The sequence below is a fragment of the Vulpes lagopus genome, chromosome 2 (genome assembly GCF_018345385.1).
Source record: "Vulpes lagopus strain Blue_001 chromosome 2, ASM1834538v1, whole genome shotgun sequence".
Taxonomy (NCBI): domain Eukaryota; kingdom Metazoa; phylum Chordata; class Mammalia; order Carnivora; family Canidae; genus Vulpes; species Vulpes lagopus.
In genome coordinates, this window is record NC_054825.1 from 118,971,658 (window position 1) to 118,984,252 (window position 12,595).

Consider the following 12,595-nt stretch of genomic DNA (forward strand, 5'->3'; position numbering starts at 1 on the left):
ACAAGGGAAAAAGATAAAACACACTAACTTCTAGGGATTATGAATGAATTTTATTGTTAAATTGTCTTCCAACATGGCTTTAATGTGCTAACAGTTCACACTTACTCTATTTACACATGACAATACGATTGTAAAGCTCTCAAAGTAATAAGACAATTTAGAGAAATTTAATAAAATATATGAAAATGTACTGGCCAATACTTAACAGCTAAAATTAAATTACAGATAAATACTTGATAGCAAATAAAATTTTCTTATATTGATCTGAGTGTATCCATTCCAAAAAAAATTCCAATGAAACAATATAACCTTTTAAAAATGGTTATAACAAACAACATAACTGTTAGGTTGAAGCTAGATAACAGCAGTGGAAGGAACATCCAAAGGTAGAGTCTCAAGTCCTTGAAGAATGATAGAGAAATAAGCTGGAGGCAAGGATGGTGATAAATAAGCTACACAATAAATGCCCAGAGACACAACATCCAGATCTTGTGGCTTCCAAGACCTTGGGGCTGACAAATCAAGAGCCACAGGTGCAGAGCATGCGCTCTCCTTTCCCACCTCTGCCCCTGAGTAACTCCTAACCTTGTTAAATGCATTTGCATCGAGGTTATAGCCCCTCAGATACAGAAAAGCATTCTGATACAAACCTTGCTGGGCCAAAAATGCCCCCTCCCAACCTGTGGGTGGAGTTCCCCAAATAACTGGAAGCAGCCTCCATTAGAGCCCACCCAATTGCGCATTATAGCTCCTCCAAGCCGAGTGACACAACCACTATCCAATCCTTACACAACCAAAGCCAGTTCCACCTTGCAGAACTTGCCCACTCTTCCACTTTAAGACATACTTTCCTTTTAGTAAACTGCTTTGCACTTGCTACTTTCCTTTCAGCTGTCTGGATGCCCACACAAATCTTCTTCCAGAGAATCCAAGGAGAGAAACCTCCATTCACACAGTGCAGACTCTCCCACCAATAACATAACCTTCTGAGAGTTGACACCACTATTAAATTTTAAAAGCTAACATCCTGGTGTTATTTAAATTCATCTTGATTTTCCTGTATCTTTAATTATCTACCATCCTTATGTCCTAATTGATTCATGGCTGAATTAGGAGAACAAAGATTTAAATATTTTGTTAGCTGTCTAAAATTGTTGATTTTATTCTTAAGGCATGCTTACATTTTGATCAACTCTAAAGCATTTGACTATTAACTATAGTACCTACTGGTGAGACAAGCAATAGGCAGTCTAGTGAGCAAACAAAATCATAAGTATTGGGGCAGAGAAAAAATTAGCAAGGAACTGAGAATGAGTCCTCAGTAAATAGCAACAGTAACTTTTTTTTTTTAATCATTAGGGAAAACTACTTTATCCCTTTGTTTTGGTGAACCTGAAGAAAAAGTAAAGCAAATGTGTAGCTAGTTGGAGTAGTAATTTAGGTTCATGATGGAAGAACACTGAGAAACCCACAACAAGCATGATTCTTCCATGAGTATCTTCTACAGTGGTCCTTTGGACTTCTCAGTAAAGGTTGCTTCTGGATGCTACGCTGAAACCTCAAAAGTATTTTTCTCTACTAAAAATGAAGGATTTTGCTGCCTGTCATAAATAATTTTTGCTGCAACATATCATTTAGTAAAGCAAGTAAAATGTGGCTCCTTACTATCATTTAGTGAGGTAATGGTAGCTATTAAAAGATGAAGACACCTTGTAATTTGAATTGCTTCCAGCTGAGCAGTCATCACCTGGACATATGCTATGCAAATGCTACTCCTCTTCCTGAACTCCTCTACGTTTAACACCATTAGTTTTACTCTCAAATTCTGACACTGAAACCAAAACAAACAAAAAAAATAAAGCTTTTAAATAAAAACTATGCAGTTAAACCACAAAAAAGGTAAGGCATTCTGCCTAACTGAATAAAATAATAGTTTTTCATTGGTTGCCATTGGCAAATATGGTTCATATTTGCCTGTACTTCTGTAAATTCCAAGGCAAATGTAACCTTTTAAGGTAGAAAAAGAAGTCTTCATACTACAAAAAATTATAATAAAATCAGAAACAAATTATTCAATTTATCAAACATACCGATTGGTTACAAGCATAGGCTTTGGAGTCATGCAGATGTGGATGTGCATCCTGGTCCTATCACATCTGTTATGACCCTAGACAAAGTACTAGGTCTCACTAGGCCTCAGTTCCTCCCATGTAAAATGGGAAGAACAGAACCTAATTCACGAGGTAATTATGAAGTTTAAGGAAACAATACTCTTAAACACTTATCATAGTGTCTGGAACAGACTAAGCACAAAAAAAGTGATTAGCTATATAAATATTATAATGTATACTATTCACGGTATCAAAAATCTAGTAAAGGAAGATCATTGTAAGCTTTGAAGTTCAGGCTTAGCAAAACCCCTACCTTAAGAAGCTTTGAGGAAAAAGGCACAAGAAATGGTTTGATAACATGTATAGAAAAACATTATTTGCTCAGCTTTTTGTTCTTACTTCACATACTTTAGGGAAGAAATTGTTGTGCTTTGCAATTATACTGAAATCAAAACTGCTCTTTTGTCCAAACTGCTTTTAAAATGTCAATCCTACAAAAGCAAGCAGAAACTAGAGAGAGAATGGCCTGTTAGAAAAGAGAAGCAAAATAAGATAAGCCCACATTTGACTGGATTTTTCTCTTAAGGACACTCCCTGTTTGGTCTGTGCATGGATGTTTGCACTCAAGCAAAAAATAATAGTCTTACTTTATTGCAGAGTGATAGGTCAAAGTTCAGGGTTGACTGAGCAGACGGAAATTGAAAGAGAAATCCCAGACATGAGGGAACCACAGAGGGGTCAGCCCTGAACTCTGCATACAAATACCTGTTAAATATTTGAATGAGTTCTAAAATTTAGAGTGTCAGTTGAGGTTTCAAGGACTCACGTGGAAGACCAGAATAGTTTAGCATGAATTTCAGTAGTCTGGGAAGACAAGTTTGGAATTGAAGTCCAACCACCTCAGAAGAGATTAGCTTTCCATCAAAACTCAAGAAGTAGGGATCCCTGGGTGGCGCAGCGGTTTGGCGCCTGCCTTTGGCCCAGGGCGCGATCCTGGAGACCCGGGATCGAATCCCACATCAGGCTCCCGGTGCATGGAGCCTGCTTCTCCCTCCGCCTGTGTCTCTGCCTCTCTCTCTCTGTGACTATCATAAATAAATTTAAAAAAAAAACTCAAGAAGTATATCAGCTTTACAAATAATGACTATACCCAAAACTATGGGCTACATCCTTGAATTAAAAATAAAATAAAAACAAACCATCCTAAAAAGCTAAACAAATCCTCCATAGGATATAAGTGATTTGCCAGTGATTTAAATGCCTTTTAAATTCAACACTGTTCAAAGCAAAAAAACAGAATCAATTGTCCAACATACTACCAATAATATTTAGGATTAGGTATGCAAAGAAGCAGGCAACTTTGATCTATAATCAAAACCAAGTATCAATAGAAGTAGAGCCACAAATAACCCAAATGTCAGGATTAGTAATGAGAGGGACACCTAGATGGCTCATCAGTTAGGTGTCCAACTGTTGGTTTCAGCTCATGTCATGAACTCAACCCCCAGCTCCTTGCTCCTTGTGGAGTCTGTTTCAGATTCTCTCGCTCTCGCTCTCCCTCCTCCTCTGTCTCTCCTCTCACGCACATGCACACACTCTCTCTCAAAATAAATAAATAAAATCTTTAAAAAAAAAAAAAAAAAGAATCAGGGACGCCTGGGTGGCTCAGTGATTTAGTGCCTGCCTTTGGCCCAGGACGTGATCCTGGAGTCCAGGGATCGAGTCCCACATCAGGCTCCCTGAAATGAGCCTGCTTCTCCCTCTGCCTGTGTCTCTGCCTCTCTCTCTCTGTGTCTCTCGTGAATAAATAAATAAAATCTTTAAAAAAAGAATTAGTAAACAAGGACTGTACATTATAAATACGTCAAGGAAATTGTAGGACAAGATGGATGTAATCACCAACATGATGAGAAATTTCAAGAGAGAATTTTCAACTCTAACCAAAAAAAATTGGAATTCAAGAACTGAAAAATACAATATATACAATCAAAAATTTATTGGTTTAATAGCAGATTGAACTCTGCAAAAGTAAGGAAATGTGAATATAAAAACAAATCAATAACAGAGAAAAACAATAAAAATAAACACTAAATCAATGAACTATATAAGAATATTAAGCTGTATAACTCAAGTGCCATTGGAGTCCCAGAGGGAGACAAGGGAATAATAATATTTGAAAAAATAATAACCAAGTTTTTCTAAGTTTCAAATAAGAGAACCCACAGACTCAATAAGCTCACTAAATCCCAAGCAAAATAACTTTTAAAAAAATCTATTCCCTAGGCAGCCGGCATGGCTCAGTGGTTTAGTGCCGCCTTCAGCCCAGGGTGTGATCCTGGACACCTGGGATCGAGTCCCATGTTGGGCTCCCTGTGTGGAGCCTGCTTCTCCCTCTCCCTGTGTCTCTGCCTCTCTCTCTCTCTCTCTCTCTCTCTCTCTCTCTGTGTGTGTGTGTGTGTCTCACGAATAAATAAAATCTTTTTTAAAAATCTACTTTTTATGTGATAACAGAAGGAAGAAGTACTTACATGATCATCAAACTACTGAAAAATAAAGGTAAAAAAAGAGTAATTTTAAAAGCCAAAGGAAAAAATACACTATATAAGCAGAAACACTGATAAGAATAGCAGGTTACTTCTAGTAAAAATAATAATAACTGAAGCCAGAAGACAATGGAATAACATCTTTAAAGATCTAAAATGGAGAAGAAAGAAAAAGTGGTCAAATACAGTTCTCTATTTGGTGAAATGTCTTTCAAAAAATAAACGCAAAATAAAGTCCTTCTTATGTACATAAAATTTGACAAAGCTTGTTGCCAGCAGATCTAAGAAAAACTAAAAGAAGCTCCTCAGGCTAAACAGATGTGATGCCCAGTGGAAATTCATACAGAAAGAAATCATAAGCAGTGAGAGAAAATGGTAAATATATGGGTAAATATAAAAGGCAACTTTTTCTCTTCTTAATTTCTTTTAAAAGATAGCATAGTATTTAAATAATAAATATTCTGCTTAAAGTATAGAAAGCTGTCAACGAACACTACTCCTATGCTAGCAATAAGAAGAAAAAAAAACAGATAATCTACAAAAAATGTTTCTTAAACTGATCAGAGACCTCAACTAACAAGGCAACCAACTGAACTGAATTTCAAAGTGTGACAAGTCTCTCCAAAAGAGATGAACTCTTTCATCTTTGGCAGAGCACAGAAGGAAAAGGTGGCTGCCAAAAATGTAGGCAAGAATAAATCAGCTAACACTTTAACATACTCCTACAGGCCAAGTGTGGGCATGTAACAGTTTAGAATAATTTAGAGCCTTAGACAGAGGGTTGTTCATACTCACAGATTCTTTTTCATGAGCCTCTACTAGGTACTCATAAGAAAGATTCTAGGCAGGAGAGAAGACCAGGGAGCATCACACTTATCAAAGGGGACATTCTGTGAGTGGTGATCAGTCACCACTGAGGCACAGGCACAAAACACTGCTGCTTCCAACCTCCTGCATGAGCCAAAACCTTAAAAGACTGGGTAAGAGGGAGAAAACACTCTTGCCACCACAGCCCAGGTACAGATCTATTGCTTCTAAGCAGTATAGAAGAACTCTTATTTTTTTTTAAGATTTTATTCACTTTTTTGAGAGAGAGAGAGAGAGAGAGCACTTAAGAGAGAGCAAGCACAAGCCAGGAGCAGAGAGAGTGGGAGAAGCAGACTCCCCACTGAGCAGGGAGCCTGACATGGGGTTCAATCCTGGGACTTTGGGATCATGACCTGAGCCAAAAGCAGACACTTAACCCACTGAGCTACCCAGGCACCCCTAGAAGGAATTCTTTAGACGTTTTTTTAAGGAATTCTTCTTTCCCACACCCAAGAGTCAAGCAAAAACTGAAAGCTTCTAGAAGAATAGAAACAAAAGCTATTTCTATGGAATGGGCAGAAAATCCCCTGAGTCCAGAATCCTGTGCTGATACAAAGGTTTGTTTCCACCAGCAAAGAGGAAGAAAACTCTATCCTGCCCAAGACCCCTCCTCACAAAGATATAATACATAGTTTGGCTACCACTGTCAAGAAGACCAAGAATGCTCAGAAGTCCCCATTCTTAAGATACAGGCACACTCTGCCTAAGACTGAAGCTGGACAAGAAGACCAAGTACAAAAAAAAAAAAAAATACCAAGCACAGGGACTGCTCCAATCTCAGGGCTGAAGAAGAGCACTGAAGATAAACTATGTGCTACCTCAGCTGCCGTAATAAGCACAAGATAATAACAGGCCACCACTAAAGAATTTGAAGCCTAAGATGTAATAAGGATAATGATAACAACAACAACAACAACAACAACAACAAAACTTAAATCCAGCACAACTACAAATTATATTGACTAAACTCCCACGATAATAAACTGGAAGAAAAAATATGCATGAACATTCTAAAACATCAGTATTATTTCTCTCAACCTCTACTGTTCTTCATACAATGACTGGTATTCAATAGAAAATCATTAAGAGCTACTCAATGTCGTCCAGAGAAATAGAACCAATAGGACATGTATGTGTGTATTTATAGAAAGAGATTTGTTTTAAAGAATTAACTCACATGGAGGCTGGTGTGTCCAAAAGCTGTAGGGCAGCCTAGCAGCCTGGAGACCACGGAAGAGCTGATGCTATAATTCAAATCTGATGGCCATTAGGCTGAAAATTCAAAGTCACAGTGCAAGTCTGAAGGCTGCCTACTGGAAGAACTTCTTCTTGCTCAAGAAAGGTCTGCTTTGGGGATCCCTGGGTGGCTCAGTGGTTTGGCGCCTGCCTTTGGCCCAGGGCGTGATCCTGAAGCCCCAGGATCAAGTCCCACGTCGGGCTCCTGGCATGGAGCCTGCTTCTCCTTCCGCCTGTGTCTCTGCCTCTCTCCCTCTCTTTCTATGTCTATCATGAATAAATAAATAAAATATTTTTTTAAAAAAAGGAAAGTTCTGCTTTTATTCTATTGAAACCTTCAACTAATTGGATGAAGCCTACCACATTATGGAGAGCAACCTGCTCTTTTACCCAAAGCCCACAGATTTATTTTCTATTTTTTAAATTAATTTATTTTAAGATTTTATTTATTTATTTATTCATGAGAGACACAGAGAGAGAGAGAGAGGCAGAGACACAGGCAGAGGGAGAAGCAGGCTTCGTGCAGGGAGCCCGACATGGGACTCGATCCCAGGTCTCCAGGATCACACCCTGGGCTGAAGGTGGCACTAAGCCACTGAGCCACCCTGGCTGCCCTTTTTTTTAATTTAATTTCAAGTTAGTTAACATACAATGCAGCACTGGTTTCAGGAGCAGAATCCTGAATTCACCCATATACAATACCCAGTACTCATCCCAAAAAATGCCTTCCTTAATGCTCATCACCCATATAACCAATCCTCCCCCAACCTCCAGCAACCCTCAGTTTGTTCTCTATATTGAATAGTCTCTTATGGTTTGCCTTGTTCTCTGTTTTTATCTTATTTTATTTTTCCTTCCCTTTCTCTATGTTCATCTGTGTTGTTTCTTAAATTCCACTAAATTACACATGAGTGAAATCATACAATATTTGTCTTTCTCTGACTTATTTTGTTTAGCATAATACACTCTAGTTCCATCCACATTGTTTCAAATGGCAAGATTTCATTCTTTTTGATTGCCAAGTAATATTCCATATATATATGTTTATGTGTATATATATCTCACATCTTCTTTATCCACTCATCAGTCAATCTAAAGCCCACAAGTTTAAATGGTAATCTTATCCAAAAACACACTGACCAAAAAAAAAAAAAAACCTGACAGAAACATCCAGAATTATGTTTGATCATATATCCAAGTACTATAATGCTATTAAGCATTTGCTTTTAGTAAAAGAAAAAGTAAAAATAAGCACTGTCAAGAGATAGATCAAAACAGAACCAGAGGACAAAAAGCAAATTATTAACATCATAAATAGAGTAAATGATATTATTACAGATTCTGAAGACATTAAGATAATAAAAAATATTATAAACAACTTTATGTCTATAATTTTGATAATACCAGTGGGGGGTACTAAGTCACATAGCAATCATCTCCCTTATGGTGATAGGGAGGAGGATGTTACATAACTGTTACAATAGAATCTGCATACCCAGTAATCCCACTTCTGTTAAAAACATCACGGCAAATAAATATGTATATATGAAGGTTACAACATTATTTCTAATCGTAAAAAAAACATTAGAAACCACCTGAATATTCATAATAGAGGAATAATAGCTGAGTATATCTTAGTGCAACCTTACAAGGCAATATTTGCAAATAAAAAAAAGTGCTACAGCTATTTATCTGTTATATTAAGTTAGAAAAAATGTAAAAAAGAATAAACTGTTTTGTGTATGTGAATGTTTTTATGGCCATGAAGAAAGATGTTGAAGAATATACTCCATTATAATCAATTACCTCAAGGGAATAATAATGGATGGGAATGGTTTGGTAGAAGATGATAATGAGTATGTTCCTTATATGTGTTTAGAGTTTTACTTTTTAAAAGGACAAATTACTTTCTAATTAATTTTAAGATGAATTTTTTTTTAATTTATGATAGTCACACAGAGAGAGAGAGAGAGGCAGAGACATAGGCAGAGAGAGAAGCAGGCTCCATGCACCGGGAGCCCGACGTGGGATTCAATCCTGGGTCTCCAGGATCACGCCCTGGGCCAAAGTCAGGCGCCAAACCGCTGCGCCACCCAGGGATCCCTAAGATGAATTTTTAAAATAAAAATGTATAAGTCTTCCAAGAAAAAAAGTAAAATATATGATTTTTTAGAATTAACCTACTGATATCTCAAGTATGTATAAGAAACCTCTGAAACATTTCCATCATCCTAGTCATGAATCAGTGCATACTCAAACCTAGTATTAAAAAAGAGTTCTTGAACATGAAATAACAATGATAATAAGGAACAGTTGATATCATGAAAATGCTAATGTTAACTTTTAAACTTTATTTTCACATAAATCTTATCTCAGCTATAGTTTGAATTAAAAAACCTAATCTGGGCAGCCCCAGTGGCAGCGGTTTGGTGCCGCCTGCAGCCCGGGGCATGATCCTGGAGACCCTAGATCGAGTCCCACATCAACCTGTGTCTCTGCCTCTCTCTCTCTCTCTCTTTGCATCTCTATGAATAAATAAATAAAATCTTTAAAAAAAGAAAAGAAAAGAAAACCTAATCTTCTGAAAACTATAACAATCTTAAACCTTTCAATTCCCAGTCCAACAACTGTTAATTATCAGTATGACGGTCAAACAGCAATTTGATTTAAAATAATATTTTCTCCTACAATATTATATACATAGTATAGTTGGCTATGTTTGGGAGCACTGTGGCTATACATTTTCCAAAATTATTCAGCTCAACAAAAAATACTTGGACACTTATGTGCCTAGTTACGTGCTAGATAATAGGAATAATAACAAAATTTAAAAGATACTTGCTTGAAGTATCTTTTACATAACATTTACATATAACATTTAGTGAGATGCAGAAAAACATAAATATAATATATATATTAGCTAATTCATTATTCCTTATTTAAAGGCAAATGAGCTTTGAAATGGCATATTAGGGGCATCTGGGTGGTTCAGTTGGCTAAGTGGCTGCCTTCGTCTCCGGTCATGATCCCGGATCCTAGGCTCAAGCCCTACGTCAGGCTCCCTACTCAGCGGGGAGTCTGCTTCTCCCTCCGCCTCTCCTCCTGTTCCTGCTCAGGATTCTCTCTCGCTCTCATTTTCTCAAATAAATGTATAAAACTCTTAAAAATATATTAATTTCTCCCACTTTGTTCTCAGTTTGTAGCACTAAGGTCTCCCTCCTCCTCTGTATATCTGTCAATCCATTACATTTTATAACACTGTATTGAAATAATCCATGTGAAACTTTCCCTCACAAACTATAAACACTTCTATAACCAATATATCTTCATCTTGCTTACATTATGAGTATGCAGTAGACCCTGAATAAATGCTCATTGAAGTGGAATAAAACTGATGCTGCTTATACTAACCTGAATTACAAAAAGAGGACTCTAATAATAAACAGTTGACATGTTATTGCCCCTGCATGCTCTGAATACCCTTCCTATGTCTGAGGAATTTGCCACCATTTAAGTCCAGCCTTGCCAAGGTAGAAAATCTCCCTGCAGTTAGAAGCAATCCTGAAAATCAGACATTCAGATAGAAGACCACAGAGAACAAGGTGAGGAAGCACACAGAATCAATTTTCTAGTGAGGATGGAGATGGAGAGTGTGCAGCTTTCATCCACAAAGCCACTGCAATGTTGTATTCCTAGTACAAAATCGCAGCAGGGAAATTCTAATATCTAGCAGCAGCAGCAGTGCCCTTCAGACAATTCTACACATGGTTTTGGGCATTGTTCCTGCACATTTAGCCTTGAATCTGGTCCTTCAGATCTCCCATGGCCCTATGAGCTCCCCATTATCCCACCAAACACCGCTTCTGTTTAATTCAGACTCCCTGTCATTTGCATGCAGTTACAAACACTAACATAATTAGTTTAAGCAAAAGAAAGTGATTCTAAGAGTCACTGATTATAAATGGATATTTTTCTGTATATGTGGGAAACAGGGGTAATCCTAGTTATCAGAAGGCCAACACTGAGAAGAAACTCACTTCATATGGAATGGACCAGAATAAGTTAGAGCCAACACTCAATTTCACTCAATTTCCCTAGAATTCTGTGAGCCCTGAGAAGATCAGAAAGTCGATGTTAAGAAATCAGCCTTTCAATCACTCCAGGCTCATGCAGGGAAAAACTTTATGGCTTATTTTTCTTATTGCAACCACTATTCCCAAGATGTGCTTATACCCAGGAACTCAATAGCAAAATTATGCAAGGACAGAAACAATAACATTTCTGAGGATCTGTGAAGCCAAACACATCCTATGTGTGCTGGTTTTTTATTTAAATAATGTGGTGCACGTTTTGTTTTCTCAGCTGCAGTCTATTGTAATGGAGAAATTTGACTTTGTTTATAAGTGATTCTAAAGACCATTGGAGCAAATCCACCAGCCCTTGCCAGTGATGAGGGACAATAATCTTCTGACCAGTGGTTTCTCAAGTCTGGTTGCACAGTGGTATATGCTGGGGGAGATTTTAAAAACACTGAAGCCTAGGTCTCCATACCAAACATTTGAACTTCATTGTTCAGGGGTGTGACCAGAGCATCAAGATTCTTCTATTTTTCCAGGTGTTTCTAACATGAGCCAATGTTCAGAACCACTGAACCTGTTTTAGACACTGGCTACCCCACAAGCCAGCAGCTTGTGGACCTATTTTTAATTTGCTGCTTATAGTAAAATGTGAGAAAAGAGGGGCAAATCAATGTTAGAATAGTTAAACTGAAAGGAACCAGGACTTGAGGATTTGGGAAATTCTCAGCCTGTCCTGATGGTGTAAGCTATTAAAATAAAAACCTTGTTTCTGAAAGTGTAGCACAGAGAAAAAGCTAATAAGTACAGGACTGAGTATGTGCCTTTGCTCAAATACTGGAAAGATCAAAAGGCCAAAGATACTCAGTGACATTACTTCAGTTATCTTCTCAATCAAATCAAACAGCTTCTAAGAAGCTTAAGGGAGCTATGTCCTTCAGCCACTTCAAAACTAGCCATATAGAGTAGGGATTATCTCAAAATAATTTGTGGACTTGAGATCTGTCTAATGGGATGAATTACTGTACCATGGGAGACCCACGAGATTCTTGAGAAATACTGCCAGCATAGACTAAAAGAGAAAAGAGATTACAAAATAAAAGAAGATTGTTGGGCCCCTGAAATTCTGTGGGAAGAAAGTGGGTCAAGAACCTAGAGAATGGAATCAGGAGCTCAGGGGAAGAGCCAAAAGCCACAGAGAATTATCCCCACACTTTGAAACCAAAGGGAATCTGCCTAAATGAATTTCAAAACTTCTTTGAACCAGTTATTCCCTTTTGTTTTCTTTTTCTCCCCCATTTTGAGTCATCGTGTCTGTAATTCTCACCTTCTTGATGCCTCACCATTTTTTTTTACCTTTTTTTTTGTTTTTAGATTAAATGTTCACTTAGTATCGCAGATTCACAGATGATAAGAATTCTGACCGGGAGCTTCATCTGAACTGATTTAGATGCTTTAGGTGATATGACTAAATTTTGAGAAGATGTTGTATTGGTATGAGACATATGAGGAGCATAAAATTGGTTAACATATTTTACATGTGGAATAGTCATGGAGTCAGAGGGTGGATGGGAAAGACAGAACTATATGGTCTTCCAGAGATGTCCTGTCCTAAGCCCCAGAATGTGTGAATATGATAATATATCACTCCCATGATTACAAAATACTGTATAGTACAGTTGATCTTAAAATAGGAAATTACGCAAGCCTGAATCTAATCACAAAAGAAAAGAACTTTTCTAGCCAGTTGTAGAAAGCCAAG